Genomic DNA, 16,184 nt, shown 5'->3' on the forward strand with positions numbered 1-16,184 from the left:
TCCATCTTTGTCAAGGGGACTAGAATTCACGCATCGAATCCTCCAGCCTGCTGAGGCCCAACCTGCGACATATGATTGTGTCCCTGCAGTCTCCTTAGATCAGCCACCTTGCACACCTCACACCTGCCCCTGGCTCAGTGCTTCTGGCTAGGCCTACAGAGCACCTCTCCAACAAGTCCTTGCACTGGTCCCTTCCTCTGAGCAGCGTTTAGCTGGAGGGCTGACTGTTTAGCGCTGTCCAGTGGAGGGGGAAGGCAGCCAAACCATCAGACTGGAAACCAGAATCCATAGATTCAACAGACAGTCCATGCGCACTGGGAGCTGCCAGACACCTGACCCGTGGTTCAGAGCGTTTGCAGACACCAGCCAAGGAGTGAAGAGAAGGTCTGGGTCAAGGCCAGGTTCCAGCTCTCCATCAGGAAAGGTGTTTGAAACCTAAGAGAAAAAATGAGGTTAGTCTTCCTGGGCCTCTCACCTTCCTCTTCTCCTGGGTCCTGTCCAGGAAGCTGACCTGGTCAGGGGGCTTTGCAAATAAGGAAAGTACCTGTTGAGATCAAGGTGGATCCTCTTGGGAACTCAGGCAGACAGTCTTATACATATATGGCATCCTCAGGTGTAATGATTTCCCAAGGCAGCCCCAGGTAGATGCATGTAGGAAGGCTTGGGGAACATTCCCATCCATGGCTCTGGAAGGGACACGGATCCAGTGACCACAGGCAGCTTTCTGCCCAGCATAAGGCTGGCTCCCAGGAACAGCGTGGCCCATCCCCTCCTGCCACCCCACCCCTCCCGGGGAACCACAGGAGCCTATCAGCAAAATGTTTAGACCCGGGCCCCATGGTGCCCAGGATGGGCCACCACTGCAAGAAGGGGAGGGAATTCCACTCTCAGGTCAAGGGTGGAGGAGGAGCAGTGGCTCCAACCTGCAGTCTGTGCAGCTGCTTCAGGAAGTTCCGGGGTGTGGGAGAGAAAGAGCCAACCAGGAGATTGATGTTTTCTATGTTAAGGCTCTGCTTAGGAAATGTGTGTGTGCATGCATTTTTGGAAGATGATTCTGCTAGTAAATATTTTAAAATTCACTGGATTAGTTGATGTTAACTCATTTCTTTTGAGCCTTTGCTATGTGATCTTCTACGTTCCCTATACGTGCTGTCCCTTGTTGTCCTCACAAACACTTCACGAGGCGTATCCCCACTGATAGAATGAGGACACTGAGGCACAGAGAGCAGGAGAAACTGTCCCCAGGACACAGCTAGTAAGTGGCGGGCTGGACCTGCACCTGAGACTCATCCTGTCCAGCTCTGAGGACTGGAACTCTGCGTTCCTGTGTTTATCAGCTGACCCTGGGCAGCATCATGAATATGGCTGAATTCAACTTCACGACTACCTTCCCTCTGACAAGCCCTGCATCCCACTTTCAGAGCCACCCCAGGTCCACAGGGACCCCCCTAGTTGATCCTGTGGGAGAGGAAAACAGTCCAATGGGAGGAATGGGGTCTTCCTGAAAGGCCGGCCTGGGGCCAGCCCCCTGCACGTAAGTCTGAGTATTTTGGGACAGATGAGATAGAGAGCAATGAGTGGCTTTAGGGGCATTTCCTAAATGGAAATGTGTGGGTTTGCCAAGGAAGGAGCACTGGTCCCACAGGGGGCGAACTCTGGTGGCCCCTGCTCAGGCAGAGCGCCATCGTGGGAGCCCCCTCCCCAGGCCTGGTCTCATGCTTGAGAAGTAATTTGCCCCACCATCAGGTGCCTCCACTGCGCTGCCTTTCAGACCCTTCTGGCTGACTCCCCACTCTGCCCCAGGGGCTCCACTCCCTGCCTGGCATGCCTGCTGCTCTCCTCTACGCTGCTTCCTGAGCTGACCTCTCTCCCTTGCCCACCTCATGCCCATTTTCTTCAAGCTCTCCTGACGTGGTCCTCTGGACCTATCTGGAACTCATAAGCTGGCATGTGTCATTATTTCTCCTTCCACCTACACAAGCCTTGCCTTCTCCAGGAGACTGTAGATACTGTGAGAGTAGCTGCTGTGTTTTTTGTGTTGACAAGACTCCGATGGAAAACCTTTCAAGGCACTCAGGCTTCTCAGGAGAATGCCACTGGGTAATGAGACTGTCTTCCTTCAGTCACCTAATTGTCTACCAACTCAGTAAATCCTACAGACCATGAGTCATAAGTAAGCGACTCCATGGCTTCCCCCAAGGGGCCTCTGAGGGAGCTTCTTCTCTGCAGGACAGCTAGTCTCCACATCCACGGGAGCCTCCCAGGTGACAAACTCAAGAGCACGGGGTGTCCAAAAAGCAGCCAGCCACCGTCTGCCAGCGGCACCATTGTGTCCCCACCTGCCATGGGGAGAAGTAGGACTCCTCGCTCTGCTCAGGCAGGGCTCCTCCCTCATCCCCAACTTGCTTTTTGACCTGTTCACATCTAGAGCCTGTCGCATTTCTTATGTTGTATCACTTCCTGACAGCCTGTCCTGTCGTGCTTCTCTGTGTAGGGCCCTCGGGTTACTTCTCACTGTGCAATTAGGAAGTTAATTTCTTTTTTAAAAATATATTATATTGATTATGCTATTACAGTTGTCCCATTTTTTCTCCCCTTTAATCCCCTCTGCTCGGTATCCCTCCTCCTACCATCATTCCTCCACCTTAGTTCATGTCCATGGGTTGTACATATAAGTCCTTTGGCTTCTCTACTTTCTATACTATTCTTAATCTCCTCCTGTCTATTTTTGTCTACCATTTATGCTTCTTATTCTCTGTACCTTTTCCCCCCATTCTCCCTCTTCCCGCTCCCTGCTGTTAACCCTCCATGTGATCTCCATTTCTGTGATTCTGTTCCTGTTCTAGTTGTTTGCTTAGTTTGTTTTTGTTTTTTAGATTCAGTTGTTGATAGTTGTGAGTTTGTTGCCATTTTAGTGTTCATAATTTTGATCTTCTTTTTCTCAGATAAGTCCCTTTAACATTCCATATCATAAGGGCTTGGTGATAATGAACCCCTTTAACTTGACCTTATCTGAGAAGCACTTTATCTGCCCTTCCATTCTTCTTCTTTTTTTTGAAATTTAGTATATTTTTAGAAGATTTTATTTATTTATTTTTAGAGAGAGGGAAAGGGAAGGAGAGAGGGAGGGAAATATCAATGTGTGGTTTCCTTTCATGCACCCCTATTGGGGACCTGGCCTGCAACTCAGGCATGTGCCCTGACTGGGAATCAAACCAGCAACCCTTTGGTTTGCAGGCCGACGCTCAATCCACTGAGCTATACCAGCCAGGGCTGCCCTTCCATTCTAAATGATAGCTTTGCTGGGTAGAGTAATCTTGGATGTAGGTCCTTGCTTTTCATGACTTGGAATACTACTTTCCAGCCCATTCTTGCCTGCAAGGTCTCTTTTGAGAAATCACCTGATATAGCCTTATGGGAACTCCTTTGCAGGTAACTGTCTCCTTTTCTCTTGTTGCTTTTAAGATTCTCTCCTTATCTTTCATCTTGGGTAACGTAATTATGATGTGCCTTGGTGTGTTCCTCCTTGGGTACAGTTTATTTGGGACTCTCAGAGCTTCCTGGACTTCCTGGAAGTCTATTTCCTTTGCCAGATTGGGGAAGTTCTCCTCCATTATTTGTTCAAATAAGTTTTCAATTTCTTGTTCATCCTCTTCTCCTTCTGGTACCCCTATGATTCGGATGTTGGGACATTTAAAGATGTCCTGGAGGTTCCTAAACCTCTCTTCATTTTTCTGAATTCTTGTTTCTTCATTCTGTTTTAGTTGCATGTTTATTTCTCTGCTTAAACCATTGATTTGAGTCCCAGTTTCCTTCCCTTCACTTTTGGTTCCCTGTCCATTTTCCTTTAATTCACTTTTCATAGCCTTCACTTTTTCCTCTATTTTGCAACCATATTCAACCATTTCTGTGAACATTCTGATTACCAGTGTTTTGAACTCTGCACCTGATATCTCTTCATCACTTAGTTGTATTTTTTCTGGAGTTTTGATTTGTTCTTTCATTTGGGCCATGTTTCTTTGCCTTGGTTTGCCTGTTGCACAGTAAGGGGCAGAGCCTTAGGTATTCGCCAGGGTGGGGCAACCCATGTCACTGTGTTGTGGTGCTGTATATGGGGGAGGAGTCCAAGAGGGAACAATGCCACTTGCTCAGCTCCTGGCTGTCTTTCAGTCACTTTCCCCACTATCCACAAGCAAATTGGGCCCTTCTGGTGCTGATTCCCAGGTGGGTGGGTTTGTGTATGTTCTAGGACCCCATGGGTCTCTCTGAGAAACTCTCCTGTGAGGCTGGGAGTCTCTTCCACCTCCTCAACCCCTACAGGTTTTTTAGTCGGAGGTTTTGAGGCTTTATTTCCCTGTGCTGGAACCCTGGGTTGCACAGTCTGTCTTGCTCCCCAGTTGTTCTTCCCAGTTTATCTGCACACAAATGTGGGACCACCCACTCTGCCAGCTGCCACCTTCCCAACCCCAGGCCTTCAGCCACTGCCTTGCCACGTGTCCTCTCCACCCTGACTGCCCATCTCTACCCCTCCACCTGGTCTGGATGCATGTTTCTTCTTTAATAACTTCTTGGTTGTCAGACTTCCATACAGTTCAATTTTCTGGCAGTTCTGGTTATTTTTTGTTTTTAAATTTGTCGTCCTTGTTTTGGTTGTGTGAGGAGGCAAAGTGTATCTACCTATGCCTCCATCTTGGCCAAAGGTAGGAAGTGAATTTCAATACACCAGAGATGTTCACTTCTTCATTTCCCTGCTGCATGTCAGCACTGAGTGCTGCACTTTGCAGGGGTGAGTGTGTATTGAGGAACAAAAGGATGAATGAGCTCTTCTGGAGAGCCTGTGTCTTCTGCTCTGGTGAGCCAAGTGCCTTCATTGCAGATTCAGTGTTGACTATACCATCATCAGAATGCTGAGAAGCTTGCTTGTAATACAGATGAAACATGTCAGAATGTTTATTCTGTTTGTTTTTCCCCTGGCCATCCAGAGCACGTCATATATACAGGTATGCTATGTACTCGGGGCTGGGGATTGGGTCCTATTACAACTGCTCACATGGGAAAACTTACAAAAGTGAATAATTATCACCAAATAATCATTTCCCTTTGGATTTGCTTAAAGTTATATGTCATTGATACGTGACTATTAAAGCATAATTACTTTCATACAGATATAAAGTAAGCACATGTTAAATTTTTTATCTAACTCATTATTAATGAGGGAAATGGTAAACTCTTCCAAATAGTTTAAAGAGTAATCCAAGAACTGGACACACTGATAGATGAGGAATATTGAAAGGAATGTGCATCCTGGCTAGGTGGCTCAGTTGGTTGGACCACTGTCCCATATACCAGAACATATCAGGTTCAATTCCTGTTCAGGGCACATGCCTATGTTGCAGGCTTGATCCTGGTCAGGGCCTGTATGAGAGGCAACCAATTGATGTTTTTCTCTCACATTGATGTTTCTTTCTCACTCTCTCCACCCCTTTCCTGTCTCTCTAAAGTCAATAAACATTTTTAAAAATTAAAAAAGAAAAGAATGAGTGAATGACAGCAAAACTGGTTTCTTCCTCAGTGGGAGAGGGAAGTCAATTGAATGTCCGCCAGCAGGAGTTTTTCGCTCGTTTGTAGACAAGACTTACCCCGTGTTGGTTTTAGTCCTCTACAATTGATGGAGCTGTACAACACCTCAAGTCAGTGAGAGGCGCGGAATCAGACAGCCTGGAAGAGTGCCCATACTCTATGCAGTTTTCCATTGTAGATGCTCAGGGATCTTCTTTGCTCATTACAAACTTCCTTACGTGACAGAGGTGACATTTGAAGTCAATGGAGAAAGGACAGACTATTTAATAAATGGTGCTGAGCAACTGAATTTCCACATGTGAGAATAAAATTAGATTATGACATCATACTTTAACACAGAACAAATTTCAGGTGAATTTTATAAAATAAACTATTAAAATAGAAATTTTTAAATGTTTAGAGAAAGAAACAGAAGAATATCTTTATAACCAAAAGCTAGGGTAAGAAATGTGATAGAAAAGACACAAAACTATATGACAAAGGATTGGTAGATTTAACTATAAAACAAAAAAAATATTTTTTATTGAGACCCCAGATATAAAATACTGCATTGCATGTAGCCAACTACATTGCCACATCCAAAATTCATAAAGACCTCTTACAAATCAGATCAGGAAGAGACCAACACGCCAGCAGGAAGGCAAGGAGAACCAAAGGAAGAGGAAGGTTTCGCAGGCATTTCCTCCAGGTGTCCCTTCAAGGTCTTTCCAGAGAGCACCAGCCCCTCACCCCATTCAAAGTAGCCCAGAGAAACAGCGTAGCCCAGACAGTCCCTTAAAATCAACTGGGTCCCACTCTGGTTCCAGGCCCACATTCCTCAGGACACCAGGCTGCCCCAGAGATGTTAACAACTGCAGTGTCTGGGAAGTGAGTCTTAGGCACTAACCTGCAATGACCACCTACATGACCTAGTGGCTCATCCCAACTCTGCTGTGACTCGAGATGACCTTGCACATGGAAAAGGATACCGGGTCTTGGTCCTTTGGGCCTGTTTGTGGCCACGGAGACCATGAATTCAATGGCCTTTGCTTTTGCCCTACCTCATGGGGTTTTGTGAGATATCACGGAGATGATGTTTGCAAAGAGCTAAAAGGTGGGTGTGGGGAGCGGTGAGTGCATAGTAAGGACTCTGAGTGTCCAGAGAGGCCTTGGGAAGCTGTCTGTGAGAGTTCGGCCTCATCTGTTCTTTCAGTCTTCCCAATCATTCTAATTCTGTAGGTTATTTTCCACACTGACAGAGTTTCTTTTCTGCTTACCCCAGTTAGAAGGATGTTATTTTCTGCAACTGAACTCTGACAGATGTGGGTCAAAGAGAAAAATGGCCAATAATATAAGGAAAAGGATATAATCATAGATAGGTATCTTTCAAATTATAAGTTCCATGTATAAGACTATGCAAATCAATTTGGAAACACTGATAAAACTGACAGTTTTTCAGAATATGTAAGGTATTTAAATTTATACAAAAGAGACAAACAACAATAGAAAATTTGCAAGTGTTATCAAAGAATAATTACCTTCTGGCCACATAGAGGACCCAAGTGGTTTAATGAGAACATAATTTCTAAAATAGCAGGGTATTTTATTTAACATCAACTGCTGTATTTTTTCATTAAAAGTAACTCCTGGTTTCTGCTACTTGACTCAAAGTTTTTTACCACTTTATAGCTACAGCAAGAAGAGTGGGACAGACAGCTCTTGCCCAGCTTTGAGTTTCACCTCAGTGGGAGGCAGTGCTGGAAGGCCAAAAAACACTTGGTTTTCAGGAGCCATATTTTTGAGAAAAAAATTTTTATTTTGTTTTGTATTTTAAAAATCATGACTTTACAAATCAATGACCAGTGATAAAACCTATGAGAACATAGAGTTCATGATCACAAAAGGGAGGTTTTCTCACCCCAAAATGAATGAAGGTGACCAGCTGACAGACAGGAAGGAGATTTGACAGGGATATTGATAGACATCCAACAAAGAGTCTCTAAGGGTGCTTGGCACCCTGGCTCTCTCCTGGTTGAAACCAAGGGCAGAGTGAGAGAAACCCTGGGTAGTTTTAAAGGGGTCCCAGAGCAGAGAGGCCCAGAGACCAGTTTTTCATGACTCTGCAAGTCTTGGAGGAGCAAGGGTGGTGGATCAAAATGGTCGAGCAGGTGTGTGGGTGGATGGCAGCTATCCTTGCTCCCTGTACCCTGAGCAGCTGAGGTAAGACACCCGAGCCCTAGGGGTCAAGAGAAGTAGTGAGTGGGCAGGTAGACAAAATTGGAGAATTCTATCATCAGGACAGGGATCTGCAGTGTCCAGGGTCTGTTGCCGTTCAAACTCTAGAACTGGCTAGGCACATGGCAACAAGGCTCAGAGACAAATAACTCACCTTGTGCTAGAAAGACAAGCAAACCTCTGAAATTCAGACCACCATGGGGAAAAGAGAGGAAAAAGGTACAATATTGAACTGATTTCATTTTATACTCTGGATTGACATGTTTCAGTACAGAAGTGGCAAATTTTATGAGTAAGTTTTCTTTTCTTTTCTTTTTTTCTGGAGATGTGGAGGGAAGCACATAGCTCCTAAGCTGATGACCTGAGTTTTCATTTCAACAGCTACTTTTTCTATTAGACTGTAAACTCCTTGAGGGATTGGGTTTTCTTCTTATTTTCTTTCTTTTTTATATATATTTTGAGCATTTATTTATTTATTTTTTATTCTTGTTCAAGTACAGTTGTCTCCATTTTCCCCGCACCACTCCTGAGTAATTTCTTTCATTAGCAGAAATGGGCTGTCTTGAACTAAGTATCTGTTATGGAGAAACAAAGATAGTTACATATCTGTATCTCTGAACCTGTGTGAAATTCATACCTGCTATAAAAACCTAATGGGTACTGGCACAAATGTGATAGTAAAACTTAAAGTCAAAAAGAGAGTACTTACCAACCTTTCTTATGAATAGAAAAATAAAAATTCTAAATATCCTAGCAAGTCAAATTCAGCAACACAACAAAAGAATAGTTGACCATAACCAAGTTGGCTTTATCCAGAGAATGTAGGGGTAGTTGATATTAATATATCTATTAATGCAATTATCCCTTTAAATGATCTCAGTGCCAAAAACCTACTTGTCAATTTCCAGTGTATATTCTTCATATAAAAACATATGATAATGGAAAGGCTATCAGATTGGAAGATAATATTTTTAAGGTATCATTATTACCCAAAGTGATCTACAGATTCAATCCAATCCCTATCAAAATTCTAATAATGGTTTTGGAAAAATTAGAAAAATCCATCCTAAAATTCACATAGAATCTCAAGGGACCCTGAGTAACTAAACAATCCTGAAAAAAATTAGATTAAAAGCAAGGTTGGAGGAATCACATTCCTAACTTAAAAAGTTATTACAAAGCCATGGTAATCAGAATAGTGTGGTACTGGTATGAAGATAGACAAATAGACCAAAGGAACAGAATGGAGAGCCCAGAACTATACCCTTTGAAATGTGGTCAAATAATTTTCAACAAGGGTGCTAAGAGCACCGAACAGGGAAAGGACAGCCTTTTCCACAAATGGTGCTAGGAAAACTGGATGTTCACATAAGTGAACAAAAGAATGAAGGGGAACTCTTACCTAACACCATAAACAAAAATTAACTAAAAACAGATCAAAGGCCTAAATGTAAGAACAAAAACTATTAAATTTTTAGAAGAAAACATAGGAGCAATTCTTCATGACATTGGATTTATTAATGAATTCTTAAATATGACACCAAAGATATAGGCAACTAAAAAAAATAGACAGCCCTGGCTGGTATAGCTCAGTGGATTGAGCATGGGCTGGGAACCAAAGTGTCCCAGGTTCGATTCCCAGCCAGGGTACATGCCTGGGTTGCAGGCCATAACCCCCAGCAACTGCACATTGAAGTTTCTCTGTCTTTCTCTATCTCCCTCCCTTCCCTCTCTAAAAATAAATAAATAAAATCTTTTTAAAAAATAGACAAATTGAACTTCTTGGAAATAAGATAACTTTTGCACATCAAAGGACACTATCAACAAACTAAAAGAGAACTCACAGAATAGGACAAAATATTTGTAAATTACATATCTCATAAGGGATTAATATCTAGAAAATATAAAGAACTACTGAAACTCAATAACAATAACAACAATAAAGAACCTGACTCAGAAATGAGCAAAATACTTGAATAGACATTTCTCCAAAGCAGATATATAAGTGGCCAATAAACACATGAAAAGATGCTCAACATCTTTAGTTCACTAAAGAAATGCAAATAAAAACTAACCCACCCATTAAGATGGCTAGGCTACTGTCAAACAGAAAATAACAAGTGTTGGCAAGGATGTGGAGAAACTAGAACTTGAGTGTAATGATGGTGTAAAATGTTGCAGCCCTTATGGAAAACAGTATGGAGGGTCCTCAAAAAATTAAAAATAGAATTATCATACAATCCAACAATTCCTCTCCTAGGTATATACACAAAATAACTGAAAGCAGAACCTTGAAGAGACATTTGCACAGCCATGTTCATACCTGCATTATTCACAATAGCCAAAAGGTAAAAGCAACCCAAGTGTCTATCAACAGATGAATGGATGGATAAAATATGTAAATAAATAAATATACATATATTACACACACATATGTAATATTATGCATTCATATATATTATATATACATATATATGATTGATTACTCAGCCTTAAAAAGGAAAAAAAATCCTGACCCATGCTACAAAGTAGATGAACTTTGAAGACATTATGTTAAGCGAAATAAGCCAGTCGCAAAAGAACAAATACTGTAGAATTTCACTCACCTGAGGTACTCAGGGTAAGGAGTCAGATTCGTTGCAACATAAAGCATGGTGCTTGCAGGGGCTGAGGAGATAGGGGGAGGGAGAGGCACTATTTACTGGGGATGTTCAGCTTTGCCAGGTGAGAAACGCCCTGGGGACGGGGTGGTGGTGGCAGCCCAGCAGTGTGAATGTGCCCGGTGCCCCTGAGCTCTAGACTCAACAATGGTTTAAATGACACAGTTTACGGTCACATATTTTACCACAGTTTAAAGAAATACATTTTTAATTAAGAAAAGTGTAAAACCCCATCTAAGTCAACTAAAAATAGGAAGCTCTTTCTAAACTAATTAAATAAGGTCTACATTAAGTCATAAACATATATGGAGAAAATAATAAAATTTTAATATCAAAGAAGGCTTGATGTTTTAAGAAAAAGTTGAATCTATGAAAAAATACTGATGTATCTGGTTGAAATAGTTTAATATTTAAAAATATTAATTCTCTTTAAATTAGTTTATAGGTATAAAGTAACTTCAATTAAAATTTTTGAGTTTTTAGTGAAAATTCACAAAATAAATCTCAACATCATTTGGAAGAATCAGTGTAGCTGAATATTCAGGAAATATTTTGAAAAAGAAAGTTAATGGGGTGTCAAGGGAAGAAGAGCATGTCCTATTTAACTTTTCAAAGCTACAATAATTAAAACATTAAAGTTCTGTTACAAGAATAAACAGCTCAGTGAAACAGAATTAACAGTCCATGAACAATCCAATTATGTGTAAATATTTATTATATGATAAAATTGGAATTTAAATCAGGGAAGTACAAAGGCTAAAATAATTGACTATTCAAAAAATAAAAAAATCCAGACAGCTCAAGTAGTTAAACATGAAATACAATACTATGAAAGACAGAGAAGAGCTCTGGCTGGTGTGGCTCAGTGGATTGACTGCTGGCCTGTAAACCAAAGGGTCACTAGTTCAATTCCCAGTCAGGGCACATGCCTAGGTTGCGAGCCAGGCCCCCAGTGGGGGGCACAAGAGAGGCAACCACATAGTGATGTTTCTCTTCCTCTTTCTCCCTCTCTTGTCCTCTCTCTAAAAGTTAATAAATAAAATCTTTTAAAAAACATAGAGAATAATAATATAAAATATTTATATGATATTGAGAAGGGAAAGGCCTTGCTAAATAAAAAGCAAAGAAAGAAACCAAAAACAAAACAAAAAAATCTCTCTTAAGAGACAAACATCTGAAATTTTCGAATGCTCATACACAAACACAAAATTATCAGATGTCAATAAATAAGAGTCAACCAACAAACAAGGAAATAACCCTCACAATGGGTGACAAAGAATAATATTTCTTGCACATAAAGAACCATTACATGTCAATATGAACAAATATCATTCCACTAAACAATGAGTGAAGGTCACGAACAAACAATTCACAGAAGCAGAAATGAAAATATGGCGCGCCGACATCCCATCGCCCCAGCGAAGAATGCAAACTGAAACTTGGATGCATACACATATCACAAGCTTTAAAAATATTTAGACAACTTCACCCAGAAGTTGTATAAATTCTACTAGGAATTTACCTTAGGGAAATGCCCACATATTTGTGGTATTGTTTGTAATAGTAAAAATGTGGAAACCAGATAAGTCTAATAAAAAAGAAGTAGACTCTATAAGAGATAGTATTTTATACAGGGAAAACCACAACTAAAAAGGTAGAAAATGCACCGTTAAAAATAATACAAAAAATACTAGTGCCGCAGAAAGTTGTACCCATTTATAGCAGTCAGGTCCCAAGAGGAGCTTGATGGCACACTCAGGCTGGAGTAAGTCTGGGAGGGAGTAACAAAAGGGTCCCTTACAAAGCTACTGGCATGGAAACAAAGGGGGTAGTAATAGCGCACCGCTAGTAGCAGCCCTGTCGCTAGGCCTGGAAGGATGCCAGGACAGCAGAGCAGGGACTACGGCCAGGTGAGGGAGGCACCCCTGATGCAGAATCTGAGGTAGCTTGGGCCCTCAGGGTTGTGCAAGTGAGAGTGGCCTCCTTATATTCTTGCACCCTGGGTACCTCCCTCCAGGCACTGCAGTCTGGGCCCTGGGGGAGGGAGCTATTACAGGAACCTGGAAGGAGAATGCGGCAGAGAAGTCTGCCTAGAAAGGAGCAGTGACCTGTAACAGGAGACCACAGAGAGCCCAAGGTGACCCTGCAGGGAGGCTGCTGGAGATAAATATCCTGTCTTCGCTGTGCTCAGTCCTCTTTTCTCCTCCTTAGGGCTGCTCCTCACCTCGCCCACCTGGAAGCTAGAGGGCAAGGCTGCTCCACAGTCATCCTGCTGGGCAGACAGCAAGGCAGAGAAAGGCAGAGCGGCTGCAAGGGGCACAGTGATCCAGGACAACACAGAATGAAGCAACACCAGCAGGTTCCAAACCAACAGCTACATCTTGGGCTGGATTTAATCTCATGCTGTTTTGGTCAGTAATGCATGAGCCTGCGGGCTGCAGGCCGCAGGCCACTCAGGATGGCTGTCACAACACAAATTTGGCCCAACACAAAATCATAAATTTACTTAAAACATGGCGAGATTTGTGTGTGTGATTACGTGTTGCAGTATATTTAATGTGTGGCTCAAGACAACTCTTCTTCTTCCAATGTGGCCCAGAGATGCCAAAAGGTTGGACACCCCTGGTGCGAGCTTGTAGCCTAGGAGCAATACAATAGGCTTGTAAACAACAATATAAACAGTCACTTTAAACAGGGCAGCGCTGCCATGCCAGAGGAACTGTGCTATGCGCCATCTACCTCAGCACTTGGGGTGCTGAAACAAAGCAAAATAACCTTTGGACTGGCCCGAAGCAACTTTGTTTCCCTAAAAACTATTTGCAAAGATAACAAGAAGCCAGATGTTATGACTACTGGGGTAACACAGCCTAGGTGTGCAGTGGGCTATGCCATCCCACTTTGGGTAAGAGCGTCCTGCGCTGTTCACAACGACGTAATCACCCAGCGATGGGTTTCCCAGAATGCATTCCTGTGCTTAAACAAACAAGGCTGTAGTCAGTCCTCTGCCTCTCACTCAGCCATCAGGTGCTCCTGTCCTTTCCCGTGGCTTAATCCCTCCCTTCCAACTTGATCCTTCTGACCAGCACTTAAATACAGGGCTTGGCACAAATGAGACCCCTTTTTTATTACAAAATCTTCTATTACAAAATCATAAGCATGTAATTCTGTAACATAACAACATCACACTCAAGTACTCGATATGACATTTTAGGTGAAATGTTTAAATTGCTGTCCATCTGGGGCAAGACATTCACGTGCCCTACCAACCACACTCAAGCAGGTGTTACTTTGGCCGGACCCTGTACACTTAAGTCTCCTCCATCTTAACATGCCCCCGGCGTGGATGCGTGACTCATAACCCCGTGCCCTCTTCCAGACTGAAGCATTTCTTCTTCAAGATGCCAGGAGTGGTGCCTTCTGATGGCTGGCAGCTCAGTCCCCCTCTGGGACCTGCCAGCGGGAGCTGCCTTGCCCGAGGTGACACCAATGCCCCAGGGCAGGCCACATCCTGTGCCTGGTGATTTAAGGGTACTCCAGATTTGTTTTAAACAGGTGTAGGGTAACTCAGGACATGGTCCCTCCGTGACCTCAGACAACAGGTGTCCGCCTGGCCAGCAGCCACAAGGAATGAGAAAAACAGTCTGTATCTGGATGTCCCAGGCCTCGCAAGGCCCCTGTGTCTCAAGGCTCCTGCGTGTATCACAACAGCATGGGACAGTCACACACTACTCCCTCTCTAACCCTACAGGTAGCGCCAAGGCTGGAGATGGGCGGTATTCCACACACTGAGGCACTGCCATTGGTGCACACCCCTGTAATGTGAGTAATAGACAGCATGTCCACCTCTGCTGGTCCTCTGGATGGTTTTTTTTTAGTATCATGAATGAAAGTACTGCTCCCCAGTTTGGAGCTCCTGCATTACAACAGGTAGGAGAAGACTGCCACAAAGGAAGAAGTTCATACTCACAGATCCCTAGAAACAGTGCAGACTGCCCATCACACAGGGCCACGCAGGGCAGCACCCCATTTGGTCACAAGGCAGAGGCAGTGAAGAGACAACAGGAGAAAATGTGGGCAGGAGCCTCTGTTATGGTTCCCATAGGAAAGGCAAGGCAAGGCAAGGCAAGGCAAGGCAAGGCAAGGCAAGGCAGAGCACGCAGGTTTAGGTAGGGGAGCTGTCCCGAGTTGTCTGGTGCCAACCCTGGGGTAACAGTGGTTCCAGTGTAAGTGTTCCTGAAGTGTGGGGGGTATGGACTTTGGCTTGGCTGGTTTGCATCTGAAAGCTGTGCTCACACAGAAAAGGGAGAAAAGGGAGTCCTTTTCTACCTCTTGGAACAGGCTAGCCCCCCCCCCAACCCCCCCCCCAACCCCCCGCCCAGGGGCAGTCTCTCTAGGATCAGCCAGGCCCCACTGTCAAAGGATCAGAAAATACAGAAAACAAAGTGTTCTGATTCACACATACTGGAGAGGCCCAACCCCCTTGCCTTTATTCTGGGACAACCCTGAAGGGCGGCATAGCTCCCAGAGCACTGCTGAGGCCCCTGTGTCCCTTCCCCAGGGAAGTCCTGACCCTCCCCCTGCCTCCCCCTGTAGGCAGCCCTCACTGTATCATCACAGAGCTAGTGGAAAATGAATGCTGGAGGAAGCAATTCTCTTTAGTTAGGGAAACCCCTCTCCCCTGGCCAAGGCAAAAAAAATGGGAAAGACAAAAGAAGAGGGCATATGCAGGTGTTCCTGCTCCCTGCTGCTTCGTTGTCCCCCTCAGCCCCCAGCCCACCACTGCTCTCCCCCCTCCCACCCCTCTCTACCCCTCCCACTGCTCTGGTCTGGTGAGATCCACCCGGTGCACCAGGGGAGCCACCTCCCCACTCTGGTGCTCCCAGCCCACGCAGGTAGGAGTCATGTGATCACTTTGGTGGGTGATCAGCTCCCCAAGAGTGATGAGGTGATGCTCTGAGGGGTGACCTGATGCCCAGGACAGAACAAGCTTTTTGCAAGTTTGTGATATGCAGTGTGGTTGGGCTACTTCCGGGGCCAGGGGTAGGGATGGGGAGGCGGGGACAGGGGCAGACTCACTTCTCTGCAGATATTTGTCCCCGGTTTTCAAGCCCAGGTTACGTAACACCTGAGGAGAACTACGGTCCCCTGTCACCCACACCTTTTCCTGCTCTGTGGAGCATTTCACAAGCCAGCTGCTTCTCAGAGAAGGTCTATTTTGGGAGCTGTTTTCATTTGACCTATATTAAGCACAGTCACAAGGCAGAGGCAAGTTGCAGGGTACAGGGTGGCCTGCTTGCTCTTTGTGCTTTTTTAGTGTCACGGGTAAGCAAAGCAGACAAGCTGGTGTCCACAGCTTAGGAGCTGAGACTCAGAGGCCTAGGACCTCATTGGCATCCCACTATGGACAGCAGAGGCTTGGACAGCCCAGCGGTAACCGGTGCAGGCCCAGGCCCCCTCCTACTGCACATGTCTCAGCCACCACCCTCCAGGTCTCTGCAGTGCTGGGCTGGGAGAAAATTAGGCTCCTCGTGAGCCTAGAATCTACCAGAACAGCCAAGATGAGTCTGGTCCTGTGAAAAGTTACAAGAATTTCAATTCCACTCCCTAGGAAATTCTTTCTTGAGTTAATAATTAAATCACATGACCAGCAGGGGGAGAGAAAGGGCTGCTGGGAGCCATCTGTGCACCAATAGGCACCACTCCGGAGCTCCCACCACTCTGGAGGCTATG

At 44.5% G+C, this 16,184-nt stretch overlaps 1 protein-coding gene across 1 annotated transcript in view; it reads right to left on the reverse strand.

Annotated features, from left to right (window-relative positions):
• PEBP4 (phosphatidylethanolamine binding protein 4) overlaps positions 1–15,606 on the reverse strand; it is a 210,329-nt gene extending 194,723 nt beyond the window's left edge. Inside the window, exons 1-2 of the mRNA XM_045853634.1 lie at positions 15,531–15,606; positions 10,401–10,461 (exon numbers count right to left, since the gene is read on the reverse strand). The gene's annotated coding sequence lies outside the window, so the exon portion shown is untranslated. The remainder of the gene's footprint in view (positions 1–10,400; positions 10,462–15,530) is intronic.
• Positions 15,607–16,184: the final 578 nt, after the last annotated feature.

Source organism: Phyllostomus hastatus, unplaced genomic scaffold (genome assembly GCF_019186645.2).
Source record: "Phyllostomus hastatus isolate PE091 unplaced genomic scaffold, TTU_PhHast_1.1 phas_contig_98, whole genome shotgun sequence".
Classification (NCBI taxonomy): domain Eukaryota; kingdom Metazoa; phylum Chordata; class Mammalia; order Chiroptera; family Phyllostomidae; genus Phyllostomus; species Phyllostomus hastatus.